The 15,590-nt window shown below is 34.4% G+C and overlaps 1 long non-coding RNA gene across 1 annotated transcript in view; it reads left to right on the forward strand.

Annotated features, from left to right (window-relative positions):
- Window positions 1-508: 508 nt before the first annotated feature.
- Window positions 509-15,590, forward strand: part of LOC114366023 (uncharacterized) — a 33,285-nt gene continuing 18,203 nt past the window's right edge. The window contains exons 1-2 of the long non-coding RNA XR_003656994.1: window positions 509-778; window positions 10,200-10,230. This is a non-coding gene — a long non-coding RNA (uncharacterized LOC114366023). The remainder of the gene's footprint in view (window positions 779-10,199; window positions 10,231-15,590) is intronic.

Below are 15,590 nucleotides of genomic sequence, written 5' to 3' on the forward strand. Positions count from 1 at the left end.
TGGTAGGTAATTAGGTATACCTAATATCTAGGGGGGTAAACATAATTATTATTGTCAGTTAATGACGGCCCTTAGGATGTAATTTTGTTTAAATATTAATTTTATTTATTTGTTTATTTAAAATCTTTATTGCACACATAAAAAACAGTGGTACAACAGGCGAGATTATGCCATGTGGCATTCTCTTACAGCTAACCAGAAAATTAGATTAATTTTAAAGATGTAAGTAACATCTTTCTTATCCCTAGGATGCCTGGAAGAGATCGTTTCATAGCGCTAATACCGCCTAAATTGTGCCGTCTTTTGTGTAAGTATTTCTCTATTAACTTGTTTTGTGTTTTGCGTTTAATGCAATAAAGAAATTAATTGATTAATTAATTCTTTCCATTTGTATTTATTCTAATCGTATTTAATTTCGTAGCAACTATCAAGATTGTAAGTCGCCGTAACCCCAAGTAAAGGTGAGCCCGGCGCGGGCGCAGTGACGTGTCTCTTCTCACTTCTCTTCCTTCACTTTAGTATTCCGCGGACCGCAGCACGGAACGCACGTTCTGCTTGCTCCGACATCCACATAACATAAACTTGCTAATTGGTGTACTTTGTAATCAACAAGTGATATCGAACAAGTTAATAAGATATTGTAATCCAAACTTACCGATAGGAAAGCTTGTTTTCGTTGCAAGGACAGTGATATGAAAGTTTAGTTTGCGGGCTTATAGTGATATTTTTGGTAAATTTTGTTCAACTACGGGATTTCTGCGTGCGAAAGAATAATAAGGTGAGTTGCTTAATTGTTTCTAGTCAGGAGACGGTTTCTTGGATAAGCAGTTGCACGCAGTGCTTGGACGCTGGTATGTTAGGTTTGCGAGGCCCAAGAAAAAACGCGGAAATTCTACGCCTTAGGAATTGCGATTTCGTTGACGCTAAGTCAATATTAGGAAATACTACTTGGTAAGTAATTGCTTTTTTATAAGATTTATTGCTAAACGACCGTTCAACATGGACATGTTCACTTTTGCAATGATTAATGAGTTTAGTAGTTGCAATCTGATTTTAGAAAAACGTTAGAATTTAGTGCTACTTATAGATTTTTATAAGTTCCTTTTTTTCACTTCGTGGAAATTGGTCAAATATTGACATTATCTAATTTAGAGAACCAAAAGGTAACTGTATTAGAGGTAACCAATACTAACTGTACATCTGACGCCTAACTTGAACCGGTCAGTTCAGATATTCGGTGTTCTGACCGCAGAATCACCCATGCGTTTCGTGCCTGTATTTTGTCGCGGGCTTCTTCATTCAATTGTTTTAACGCGCCTAGAGAAAGCCATATTTTCATCATATTTTATGAGAATCACAAAAGTGCAGTTAAAGTCTTGATCTTTTATGAAAACAGTCTTCTATACAGCAGACAAGAAGTAGTGAAACTGTGAAACGAAACCTGTTATTATTTTGGCTCAACTCAAGTGACAGGGCCGGCTTTTAATGTTAAGAAGATGCGTTGATAAATGGCACACTTAACCGGTGGCGAGCCACCTCTGACTCAACCAACTTTCACGTGACTGTCACCTGTCACGTTGACAGCGGAACAAGTGACATGTCAAATGTCAGGGTGTTTCACTTTGATCGTGGACGGGGTATTAAATCATGGGTATGACTGCTTTAATATTCATTTATACGGGACTTGAACGGTATTGAAGATTTCTCTGTATTTTAAGGTCAAAAATTAATTTTTGCTTATCGTGAATTTGTGTAAATATTCTCCATAATAAAACGACAGTTTAATTAAATAAAGCAGGTCTTTTTGCTATAGTTTACTAGATAACTTAATCTAAGCCATACTTTTCTACGATTAAAAGTCATTAACAAACTAACCGTCACGTTGTTATAATGCGTTGTTTGTAAACAAACTAACATTGCACCCGAACAAAGGACGCGATTGTCCTCTGTTTGTTTGCATACTTGCGGTACAACAACAACAATACTTGACATTGTGTTGTCGGGAAATGCATTTTTATTGTTTAAATGATCAACAAAATGTAACATCTTATCGCTCATATAAAAGACATCAACGATCTACAACTTTTTGTATATTTTTTTCACGCATTTAATCTTTTGATAATGAGATAATAATGTCTAACTTTACTAGTTTTAACTTGCTATTATTTTAATAAACTATCGTGTCGATAAATAACTCGGTTTTTTAATCAATTCAGATTTATCTATCGTTAGTATAATAAATAATGAACTCCTACGTAAATAATTTAACTTCAAAGTTGATCTGACCAAATTAAAAGACATCATTATTGCCTAATTGGCTTAGATACATCGTATATCCAATATAACAAAAAATAGATTAACTCAGTTTCTAACTTAACAAGTGACGCATTCGGGTAATTGATTTTATATCGCCTTATTAACATGCTCGGATCAATTTGCATTTTAATTGTTTGACCATTACTTCGCAAGTGGTAAACGACAAACTAAAGCCGTAAACTTTTACTTGGATATTAGCAAAGAGTGCTCATTATCGGTTGCATTAAAACGCAAATACGGCGTGTGAAAGAAAGTCCGAAAGCCCGTGATGTGTAGGCGAAACTCGCAGATATGCGCAAGCGCCGCTCGCTCGCACTTTCGACGCCGAAATGCGCACGAGATTACCGAGATGGTGACGTAGCATGCATTTAAGATGCAGAATTGACGTAATTCTACAAGAGTTTACTGCCTTTTTTGTATTTATGTGCATTGAGGCTTGAGGCAGTTTTGAGTCTGCATTGGGAGAGTTATTTTTATCATGACGGTTCGTTGCCTTCAAGTTTCTTCGTAAAATATGGGTCCATTTAGTAGTTTGTTACTTTTTAAAACTGTACACTTTTTATGTTAGTATTTCTACAACAAATCAATTTATTATTATTAAAATTACAAAAAAAACAGCCTAAGTTTTCTGTCTATTATAGTCTTGAAGTTTCTAAATCGAATATGTTAATAAAATTAATTAAAAGAAATACTAAAGCCTTGAGGGAATTATTTAAAAATTCAACACTTTAATAAGCATGAAGTCAACACAGTACACTATAAAAAGACATGACTAAGTTACTGCAAAAAACCTGGTCGTGGAATTCGTAATTAACCTTTAAAAGTTGTTATTTTTATGTAGACATAAAACTAAGATTAACACGTAAGGTTTTCTACCAGATACAAGTCATTGATTAATAAATATAGAAATCATAATCGATATTTCAGTGCTTTATTAGACTTGATTTCATCAAAAAGTTGATTTAGGAATTGGGTATTGAAGTATAGAGAGTCTAACCTAAATATTCTTTAAAAAAAACCAGTGTCAGGTCTTCGAAAAACCAGTTTAATCTCATCTTTTAAACAATGCTTGTAGACGCTTAGGACTTGTTGCAATAATGTCGTCTCTCCTTTACTTATCTACATCATCCAATCCACCCTCTGAATGGGAGTGAATATAATTTATTACAATGAGAAGAATTATTTATAACGACCACCCATCTTGTCAGTGGGCCCGACAGACCACCATGCTATTGGTGTAAGAAGTGTCTTTACAACACCATTTAAATTCTATGATAATTTAAAACTTTGATGGCAGTTGATAGAGAAAAAGATTATAGACTGGGGCGTAATTTTAGAGGCGACAATAGGGCAACAGTTTTTGCATCGGAATTCCGATCAGAGAGGACGCAGTTCGATTCCCGTCGACCGTAATTAGGTAGTCAATCAGAAGAAAAGTATTGTATAGCCCGACCAGGAACATAAAAACCCTCGCCATGTTGCGGAAAACTAATGGTACTAATTTCTTTTAATGGCAACAGTAACTGAAAACTTCATTGGCATGTCACCTTGCATGTCAGTCTATTGCTGTCAAAGTGTAAACAAACTTTATTTTAAATGTGCGCAAATGATTTTGTGAATTAAATTGCTAAAATCTTTTTATAGTCGTGAAAGAAAAGTGGTTCACAATGTGTTAAAGTATTTGTCGAAGAAAAATACTAAGGGTTCGGACAATATTTTTATTGAATAATGTTTCCGACAAAGGTTGTCAAATTGACTGACATGTTTATCGTATAGTACAGTCCACTATGAAAATTAGCTGTGGTTTGTTTCAACTACCTATTTTAAAGTTTTTTGTCACTTCGTAAGTGTTGAATTTTATGGTATTGGGAAAGAAGTACCGAGTTTGAAGTTCATGAGCAGGCATTGCAATTGAATATTCAAGTTCTGAATTTGATTTTGATGAATAATAAAATAAGTCCTACTAGCTCGATTGAGGGTTTCATTTAATTTATTTAAACCAGGTTACCTATAATAATATTTTTTCGTTAATTTATGAAAATATCAAATTAATCTGAATCCCGATACATAAAGTTAGCCTATTAATTTAACACAGGTACGACTGTACTCAGTGTTGCACTATCAAATGCAATTGGCGCGCCTCTATGCCAGGGTTTTTATGTTCCTGGTCAGGCTATATGACTGATGTTTTAAATAAATATGTACCTATGATCCGTTTGATTTTCAGTTTGAAGGGTTCGCCATCGTAAACTAACTGAAATAATAAATCTCTATGAATTTATGCTTTTGTGAAGAATTTAAAAGCATAACGAGTTGTTTGATGCATTTAAACTTCAAATAAATTCTCTGTGTAAATTTTAAGCACAAAGTTTTGAAGCTTTATTCGGCTTTATTATTATTTTATTCGTGTATTATACAATATGTTTTCACTTAGCATACGTACTTGAATCTCGTAAAAATGAAAGGTCATAACGCTCTGTTGGCTCGTTTAATTATTTGGTTTACGGCGCAGAGGTCACGGGTTCAGTTTCGTGCCGCAACTTGAGGTGTTATTGAGTTGATTTTAATTTGAGGCTCTGAGTAGGAAAATATTTAATGTATGTTAGAATATGTTCCTACTGATTATTCGAGTTCATGACCCTTGACGAGGTTTTGGAAATAAGCACGTTTTCTTTTCACATAATTGTTCTGACAGCAGTGCATTAAACAATGTAATATTCGTAATTGAAGCATAGGTCTTCTCTGCTAATACTAGTCATAGTCCAAGATCTACTCAGTTTGGGTACAGTAGATATATGAGCTAAAGCAGTACGGANGTTTGGGGCTAGAGAAATTAACAATTCGATAATCAGGTCAGTCTATCTCAGATTCTAGTAAAATTGAAAATGACTTAACTGACGGGTAAAGAATAGGTACCTAAATCATTACAAATAATATGTTATTAAGGACTTAATGATGATAAAAATGTATTTTATGCAGTTCTAACGGGCAAGTTTACAACAAGATGTCATTTGTATTTTACGATACCCTCTAAAATACTCAACTTTACCACAGATTACTAGTAAGTGACTCTACCTTCTTCAGTTAAACCGAGATACAATGATTAGTGTCCCCAGCATCACCGCAATTAAGTAGTAAAGCTAGCACTAAAACTTTATTATAGGATGTGACAAGTAATTATTAGTAGCAGCTTGCTTACGTAAAGCTAATAACAAGTTGCTGAGGCTGCGCCAATAGCACAGGAAGAGCCATTGTGTGGAACCTTCCATCGCATCCGATTCGTGTGAAATCGATCTTCCTTATTGGTGTTACTTCTTGCTACATTAATGGCTGAAGTCAAAGTTTGAGTTTCTGGCGGGCTTAATGTAATTTGGCTCACTTCGTTTTGGATTTCGGAGGTTTAGAAACGCCCTGGAAAGAGCCTTACGCCCGTATTCACAAACATTACTATGAGGTCTCACAGTGCGCGTGGACGCACAGGGTGACATATGAACCAATCGCAGAGCTCTATTCAACGCTGTGCGTTCGATTTGCTGCTTCACATAAGCAAGCATTGTTTGTGAATACGGGCGTTAGTACTTACTGAATAAAAGCTTCGACTTTGGATATTGCTTAAAAGAAACTCTAAAGTCGGCAGAGGTATGTGGCACCGTGCATCGAAGGGCACGCAATACTTTGGGTCGTGTCAAGCGCCAGTGGTTGCTACTAAGGTCTGTCATCAGATTTCTGTTACAACCCACACGATTTAGAAAGAAATAAGCAAAAGGTATTAGAGTAAATGATAAATTTTATGTATTATGATTTATTTTCCATTTGAAAAAGGGTAAAAAGTTAATGTTTGATTTTGGTATGAAAAGTTTTGCCTTCATTTGATGATAATTATTCAGAATTGGTAACATGAAAGATATGTTTCGAATAGTATTTATGTGTCTTGTAAGCTATCAAGTATGTAATGATTTCAAAGACGTATACCATGTATTGCAGGTTTATGTAGGTTAATAATCGCCTTATTCATATCGATGTCCGGTGTCAGGTACATTTCGAACTAGTTTACTGGTGCTAGGTTTATAAACAGCTAGTTACTACTTATTTCCTGCTATTTGTCATATGTGCAGTTAAAAAGTTCGTTCGTTTCAGCCAAATGATGACCACTGCTGGACAACGACCGGTCCATGAGGGAGACAAAAGTGTTTGAAATTAAAATAGTGTTGTTATTTTTAATTTATTTATTACTCTTGTTTAAATGAAAATGCAAGGTTAGTGCAGTGCAGTAGGTAACGCAGTTTTCCATAGCTGTGTGCAAATTACAAACTATACAAACACTGGAAAACTGCCTTAGCAACTATGCGAGCGAAGCACGCTTGCAGCCAATGTGTTAACTTAGTGGTCTGCAACCTGCAAAGAAGTTAGAATTAAAGCCTACAAGAAGAGACTCATCAACCTTATTCAAACATTGGGATGTCAGAACAATCGATGATTTTGTTATAACATCGGCACCTTGTTGCGTAACTGATAAACGATCACCAAGAGCTTTCTACTCGGCCATCGCCACTGATGCGTTATTGGTGTTCCTTAACGAAATACACTGAACCGATAAGCCCACGATCAAAGATGAGCATTGGTATTCTTCTATCGAGTAGGCAGTAAAATGCTGAAACAAGGATATCAACTGAAAATCAAAATCTTCAGCTTTCGAGACTACATTGCACTTTAAATATAGGTAGGGAATAAGGACAAAAATGGCCCTAAAATATAGTTTTGTTTAGAAATTTTCTACGAGTAGGTACGATAAGTCACACATGTCCAGCTCATTTTTTCCAAAACCCTGTGGTGCTCTACAATGTTTAATTTTAATTTGTAACAATTTTAAAATTATCCGATATGGCGTTATTTTATATAGGTACATTTATTCAGATTTTCCGAATAAATGGAAAATCACAACTATCTCCTATTCTCCTATATCACCTTGAAACTTATGATCACGCAAAAAAGTGTCATACGGAACAGATTAATATGAATCGTCTTCTCGCCAGACCTTTTTATGCTATCTTTTAATCTTTAATGGAAAGCGATGTTCGATGATGACTGACATATCTTTAATTCTTCTCATTGGTTGACGTTATGCAATAGCCCTAATGATGTAATATGTGTGTGACGAAATCGGCTATAACCGTAGGAAGGTGTCAGTTTAAATATCCGATTTATTTGTGTGTGAATCCGCCAACGCACGTGATGTTAGACAGAATAAGCAAAAATATTAAGCATTAAATTCAGTATGTCGTAAAGTATGCTATTAATGCTTCAAAAATTCTTCGATAGTAATTTATTACACTGTAACCTTCACAAAACTATTTTCTCTTTTATTCTTTGTTAAAACGTAACACGAATAACATAAAATATTTCCTTGTGATTGTAAACCTCTCCATTCTTGAACCCAACAATATAATCTAATGAATTAAATATTTGAGGGTCAAACAGTCTTCCAATCCTGTTTTACCTCAGTGAGGGCAGGTTTCTCTATAAATCCCATAGTTGTAACGCGCAAGTCACATTTACATTTATATGAAGAGAATGGGCACGCGCCTCCGTGTCACCGTTGCGGATGCGATGCGCGCGCGCCGCATACTGAACCGCATCCGGACTGAACGGGGCTAGGAAGCTATTATAGGAAGTTTTACGCAATTTGCTAGTCGGAGACATAATATGATATAGCGACTGTCAATAAATTACCTTAGTATTTTTTTATAAAATCAATCATCTTCGTTACACTTATGAACTCGTCTGTAGAAAGTCTGAGGAACCTAACATTATCGGTTACTCCCAACACCATCGATGTAAAATAAGGTTACAAAAAATAACAGTAACAATAACCCCTTTGCTTTATAAAAATATAGAAGTTGTAAAGAAAATCATTATCAAAACAACAGATTTCATTATAATATTCTTCGTATCCCACACATTACTTACTCGTCGTATACTTATAAACAAATGCTAAACGCCACAAAAAAAGCATAATATAAAATTAAAAAGCAAATTGCCGTATCATAGAGCAGTTACGAAACTTAGTGTCATTCAGACCTTGATCTCCCACGACCTAATCATGAAGCATGAAGACGAAACTGCTTGGATCGTTGACATCAGCCTCTATCTAGCCCATATCTTGCTCTATTCAATTTTCCAACCATTTAGACCGCAACAGGTGACTTACTGTTTTCAATAACTTAACGGCATTAACTCAAATAGTTTTAGATGAGGTTTTATTAGGGTGAGCGAGAAATGATACAGCCGTAGAGAAGCACAGTCACTGATCTGGATAAGTGGGTGATTGTGCTAGATGCCCATATTTGTCGCAATCTTGAAGCTTGCTTACAATGTGATTGTTGTAGGTACTGCTATGTTAGTAATTCATCATATTATTCTTTTGGTTACTATAATCTGACGCCTTTAAAATTTAAGTTTGTAAACGGTTGCTCAGTTAATAGAGAGATAGTAGTCGGCTTACACAAGCGAACTATGGCATACATTTTGTACTGATTAAAACACGAAAAAGAACATGCTTTGTATGTTTTTAGCTAATGTTGATAACCTTTCTGAGACCGATAAAGTAGACAAGTTATAAACATTTATCGAGTTTTTGTTCTGACTCTCAATTTATCGTTTTGTGTGGTCTGTCCTGTGCACATAAAGTTATCATTTGTGGAATATTTGACAAAAAAAGTGGGGCGCCAACATTTTTACGACCAACACAATCGAATGTTTGCCCCAATTTGGCCCAATGATCTTTCTCGTTGGATATTATATCAACAGTCTTAACGTGCGGTCGTATCCCAACTCGCGCAAATTACCTTACTTTCCGAGGCTTAAAAGTCAAAGAAAGTTAAAAAACGCCGATATATTATCGCGGCCCAAATGAGCCTATTAAAATTCTCCAAGATATGGTGAATTATGTTTATTACGTTGCGAATCAAGTTGTTTCGCGATTGATTAAAATTCTGCGAAGGCGAAAGTGCTAATTGAGGTTTCTTGTTTTATATGAAAATAAATAGTTTAAATGTTATTCAATGAACGTTAAATTGTACTTGCACAGACCATTGCAGTTGTAGCAAACGGATTTAAAAGTATGAGTAAATTTTTATCGGTCCACCACACTCACGTGATTATCGGAATCTGATGTAACTTATTATAAATTAAAACGTATAAGTTTAATTGACATCGGAAGTATGTTTAATCACTGTTGTAAGAACGTAACGTAGTAATAAATTACACAATAGATATTCCTGATTGACTGATCTTTCAACGAACAGTCAGAACTAAGTACTTACTGCGTCTAAAAACCTGAAATTTGGTAGAGTACGTAACTCTATTTTTAACGTATCTGAAAAGGGTCTAAAGTCTCTGAAGCTTGTACATAAAAAGCAACTGACTCTACATAGGTGTTTTTTGAGAGCCTAGAACTGCACACGTTCCTATGTCTACTAAGATTTTTATTCTGTTACCTACTTGACCATTGCTTTTTCACAGTCGCCAGCACAGTGAGTAGGTGCCGCGCCAAATATCTGTCCACCCGTTTTATAATGCTTGACGTCCACGACGTATAAGGCCCGCCGGCTTTCTCCACGACCCACTGTGCGCCCGCGCTTAGCACGCGATGAGAAAAACCTATTTCTTATCCACACAGGTTCACGAGCGTTTCTTTCGCATATTTGATGGCAAAAACTTTGATCATGTTAAGAGAAAAATTGCTTGAGATGGTAAAAAACGAAGAATTTCACTTTTCTTGTCAGGAACAGTGCTTTTTTATAGCCCTTTTAATGTTGTCGTGAATTTACTTTATACAATAAAAATAACGAATAAGAATACTAAATATGTTTTTTTTATTCCAGATTTCGTACAGCTGAAGGTGGATTCTTAAACGTAAGTTAAAAGCAGCAAATATACGATAGAATTTAAGTTACTAAATCTTATATGTATGACGTTAAAGTAGTCTACTTTACGTGTATTTTAAATCATAATATAAAATAAGTACAAAATTAAAATAATTTAAGCAATTGATTTTAATATTCCCACATCATGTTCAATGATTATGAATGACATTATGACAGTACAGTGATGCAAGCTGTGAATATTATAGTAATTGCTCGGTCAATCGACAGTGATTAAGCGCTCGCGTTGCTCGTTAATTATTTATTAACATCAGCAATCGGTACTCAGTTATTTTGCTGTCAGTGAACGCTGAGATACGAATAAAACGATGATTGTGAAATCGTGTCGTTACACTCTAAAATTCGTAACAATTATCGATGAACTCGCATGTAAAAGTCAGCTCTAGAATGTTTCGATAATTCGATATCGTTTGAAATCTCTCAGTTACGTTTTAGCTACTTGTACATACCAATCATTAACGCGAATAGCAGTTTTAAATCTAGTAAAGAATAACTGAACTCTATCAAACTCTACTCTATTGCAAAAATAACATGTTATTCATTAAGGATAAGTTCACTTAATTTTTTTTTTCACCTGAGACTACCTACTCATAACATGTTTACCAACTTTACCAAGTTACTTCGACATTCGTAAGCGATAAGTATGTTAAAACAGATTATTTAATTTGCATGCCTTTTTTTTAAATGTTTTTACCTAAAAAGTACTACTTATTGTGCTTCCGTTTCAGACTTATAAAGTAACATGTATTTACTTTTATACATATTACACGTTTTTAACTGAATACGTTTATCCTGAAATGCAAGGTATACGTATTGTATAAATTGATATGTTTTTGAATTGAAATGTAAAATAATGGCGAATACATACTCTTTCCAAGAAAACTTACTAAGGCTCAGCCAGAGCCAGTTATGCAATAAAGTTTAAATTAAGAAAAAACTCGCTTCCATAAACCGCAAACAATTTAATTCTCTATAGTGAACGATCAAAATAGTCTCTACATGTCGCCCACGTATTGTTTGATGCACACAAGTCAACAACACGTCAGCTAAATCAATGGCCTGATCAATATGATGAGAAACTAAAGGTCGATAATCTTGCTTAGTAGCGTGACGAATGTTTTCCACGCGAAGTAAACTTATTTGCGCAGACACGAATTTCTCACCATAATCATTTATTATATCACAAATCGCAATTTCTTACTACTGTGTAAACGAGTTAGCACAGTTCGAAAACGTGTGAATACAAACGCGAGAAAGCGGTGATCCAGTGCCGGACACGTAACAACAAATTGCTGTAATGGCCAGTTAGCCTGGACCCGTTCGGTCCAAAATTTTGCCGCGCATTTTTGACATGTAGATTTTTTCTTTTTTTCTGTGCGGCCTTACTTTGTGCACCTTCTTGGGTCAGGTAGACTACTTTAAATAGGACGTGTTTTGTTTTTATTTTTTGCACCAATNTTACCAATTTTAAACTTGGCATTATAAGTGCTTTTAGGTTCGAAATTCGAAATCAAAACTTGTTTGTCATTTGTTTACTATCAACTGGAAATCGTAAGTTTGTGGCATGTTGACCATTTAAATTAAGACAGAGTAACAAATTATTATAACCAGTTTGGGGAAAAAGTAGCTCCCGATCATAAAATGTATCTACATACCTATAATTTTTTTTACCTTTCTACCTTGAAAGTTCAATAAACTCAATGAACTCATTTTGAATTCAAAAATTCTGTTGACCAAGTAAAAGTGTAAATAACGCTTAAATAAGCTCACATTCTTTAATTTCGAACGACCGGCCTACGTAAGAGTTTACTCTGTAACCTGAACTCAAGTTCGTCGTGGACTACATAACCTATTCCCACACTTTCATTCTTACTTTGACAGTTTGTGACAATTATTTTGTGCCTCGAATGAAAAATTGCGACGGAAATGGGATACAATGTTTCTTTAACACAACAAAAACTATTTGTCTGTTTGGTTGTCACGCCTACCACTGAATAACTAATAGGAATAATAAACGCTCAATCGATTTTGATGAATGTACAACTTAAGTAGAGATTGCTTGAGAGACGCGCGATAATTAATTCTCTGCCAGATCGAATTAAGAAGACGAAGCCACGAACAAACGCTAGACTTATAAAAACTGATTGAACAAACATTTACAATTTTTATTGCCTTTTGTGTTTTGTGCAATAAAATTTAAAATAGCTAGGTATTAGAAAATAAGCACCTCTAACGCTAGCGGACAAACACTCTTTTGTCAAATATTTTTTTTATAATAAAATACAATAGTGAAGCAAACTTAAACAGCCATAAAGTTACCTTATATAGTATTTTTTATGAAATCACGAGTCAAGCATTTCATTAACACTATGTGAGCGCCTTGACATCGTTCCAAAGGTGAGGAAAGGAAAGATCCATGGCAAAGATAAAGCCACTTGCACACTTTGTTAGGAAAAATCTGTGCTATTTTTCAGTTACTGTAAAATGTTGAATTAAATAGCTGAATTTTTTTTTATATGTAGGCTCACATTATTAATACAGGGTCAAAACTAGATTTAATGATATTGGTTAAATTTCATTAGAATTATGTATTATTTTGAACGAAGTTCAGTACATTATTATTTTGTATCACATACGTGACACACATGAAAGCAGTTATTTGAATTTGAAACAATCCTCCACAAAAATAACCATTGGTTAAAAATAGGTCAAAACGGAAATAATTATTGCACTCTTTCCTAATACCTGACCTAGGTATCCTACTTTTCAAAAAACATAGTGTCTTGGTTACATTAATTAAGTTATAACAGTGTTGCTTAATCATGATCAAGAAAGTGATAAATTATAATCATTCGTGATTACGTCTGTTGACGGTTGCATAAATGCTGTATCTAATTTAATCGATAAATATATCTATGCTTGATCAAGTAACTATGTAGTTTTGTCACTGCCTTCATGTTACATTGCAAACAATGTGAACAATAATATAAATATTTATTTAGTGATATTCATAAAAAGTGCGCTAAACCTTTTTCTTTTGTTTCTTTCGTGTTCTGTTATTGTAGATGCGTCATTGTTTTTTGTCTGTGAATTTTAATTGTTACCTTTTTTGTCTTAAACAAAATACTGGCCAGCAATAGGTTCTATAACAGTGTGAGCGCGCCTTCATAGATAGAGCAAGAATGTATAATAACACTAGATTCGCATTCAGACTTAACAATATTCAATTGATTCGTCAGTCAATCATTAATATTCGTTAACAGATGGCGTTTAGCAGGTGAAGGTTTCGACTAAGAATTCGATTATTATGTGGGTAGGTGTTATGTACGCCAACATGGTAAATAGTACTGATGCAGAAACGCCCAGTCATTGCTGTGATTATAACAATGGATTGGTCGCCTTGGATTCTGATATTATGGTAATTTTCTCTTATTAGATGTTTCAATACAGTTGTACAGTTTACAAGATTCTTGTTTTGTTTAATATTTATTGCAACGTAAAAATACAATATGAAGATAGAAAAAATATAGACTTCTCTGTTACAAAAAAGAGTGCTACTCATTTAATAAAACTTTTTATTTATTAAAGAATAATGTTCTGCGTATCACTTATCACTAAATAAAACTACATCACAAGAAAAAAACAAAAAAGTTGGTTAGATACTTTTTTATGGTGCGCAAAAAAATTGAATTAACATGGGAAATATTGCTAAAACAGAGTCCCTGTTATAAGCTCTGTAAAGCTTGAGCTTTGTATTGAAAATATTAACAGCAAACCACCTACCACAATATATCTCGAAACAATTTAACTACGAGTAATTAACTACCCGTAAAAATTCCGCGTCTACACTCAGGTGTAATCCGAGCTGTTATCAGATCGCTGATAACGCTGGCGAGATTACGCGCGTGCTTGGCGCAACTACGTTTGGTCAATACAATGCATGGGAGATTGTACAGTTAAAAGCATAATATCAAATCAACCTGCTATAGAAAAAGTTTTTCTATTTGTTTTTGCAACATATTTGCAACATACAGGGTGGAAACGATAAGTGATCTCACCCGATTATTTCTAAACTATACAAGATATCGAAAAACTGGTTACTCTTCCTGAAATTGCTTCACGAGCTCTATCAAACGGTGCTAATAATAGGTTTCAGAATAAACTGGAACTATCCGAAAATTCAATGTTTCCAGCTTCCATACATTTGGTAAAGTTACATAATTTTAAAAACTAAACAAGATATCGTAAAACTGGTTACTGATCCTAAAAGTGCTTCACAAGCTCTATCCAACGATATCAATATCAAGTTACAGAATAAACTGGATCAATCCTAAAATTCAATGTTTCCGTCTTCCATACATTTAGTACTATCACAGTCATTGCACTCATCTTTTGATAATTTTATAGCAAGTAAAGCCTAAAACTAATGTTTTTCACAAATAATTTTAAATAAGATGCAAGTTACGAGTTAATTTAACCGACTTTTCAAGTTTAATTATTACCAAAAAATAAATTACACTTCTAATAATATGTCGTCGGCAAACATTTAGTATGGAAGCTGGAAACATTGAATTTTAGGATAGTTCCAGTTTATTCTGTAACCTATTATTGGTACCATTTGAAAGAGCTTGTGAAACACTTTCAGGATGAGTAACCAGTTTTTCGATATCTTGTATAGTTTAGAAATAATCGAGTGAGATCACTTATCGTTTCCTCCCTGTATAAAAATGTAGAGTTATAATCAGTTGGGAAGATTCTTCAGAATGTGGCAGAGTTACTTTAAAATAAAACTTGTAAGTAGGGTTTCTGCTCGAGCTTTCTCGAACTCGAGAAAACTCGAGAAATTTGGCTTCATTCGAGACGAGAAAAAAATTACCGGAGCTCGAGAATCCTCGAGTTTCGAATTTGAAGATTTAATATTCTTAAAAGCCTATTTTCTTAGACAAAAGTAAGTTTTTAATTATTTAATAGGTTAACGTTGCTTTTAGACTAATCTAGTCTTTCCTTTTTTACCCGACTGCGTGACGCAAAGGAGTGGGAATGTGTCTAACAGCCTCTGTATGTATGTTTTTGAAGCACTATAGATAGAGACCAAACTCTTGGGTCGATTTTTATGATTCGCACGTCAATCGATTCCTCTTAGTCCGGCGAGTGTCACTAAAGACATGACGTTAGTAAAAATGCAATATGGCGACTACTGGACGCCATATTGTGAAACTCGACAAACTATAGCATGTGAGGTATCGATATATGTAATTGTTTTAACTGTGAGAGTGACACTGGGTATATCAAAATTGAAAAATATAAAAATGGCCGATATTTGGCGCCATA

Source organism: Ostrinia furnacalis, unplaced genomic scaffold (genome assembly GCF_004193835.3).
Source record: "Ostrinia furnacalis isolate ACB-3 unplaced genomic scaffold, ASM419383v2 OfSCF0504, whole genome shotgun sequence".
Classification (NCBI taxonomy): Eukaryota; Metazoa; Arthropoda; class Insecta; order Lepidoptera; family Crambidae; genus Ostrinia; species Ostrinia furnacalis.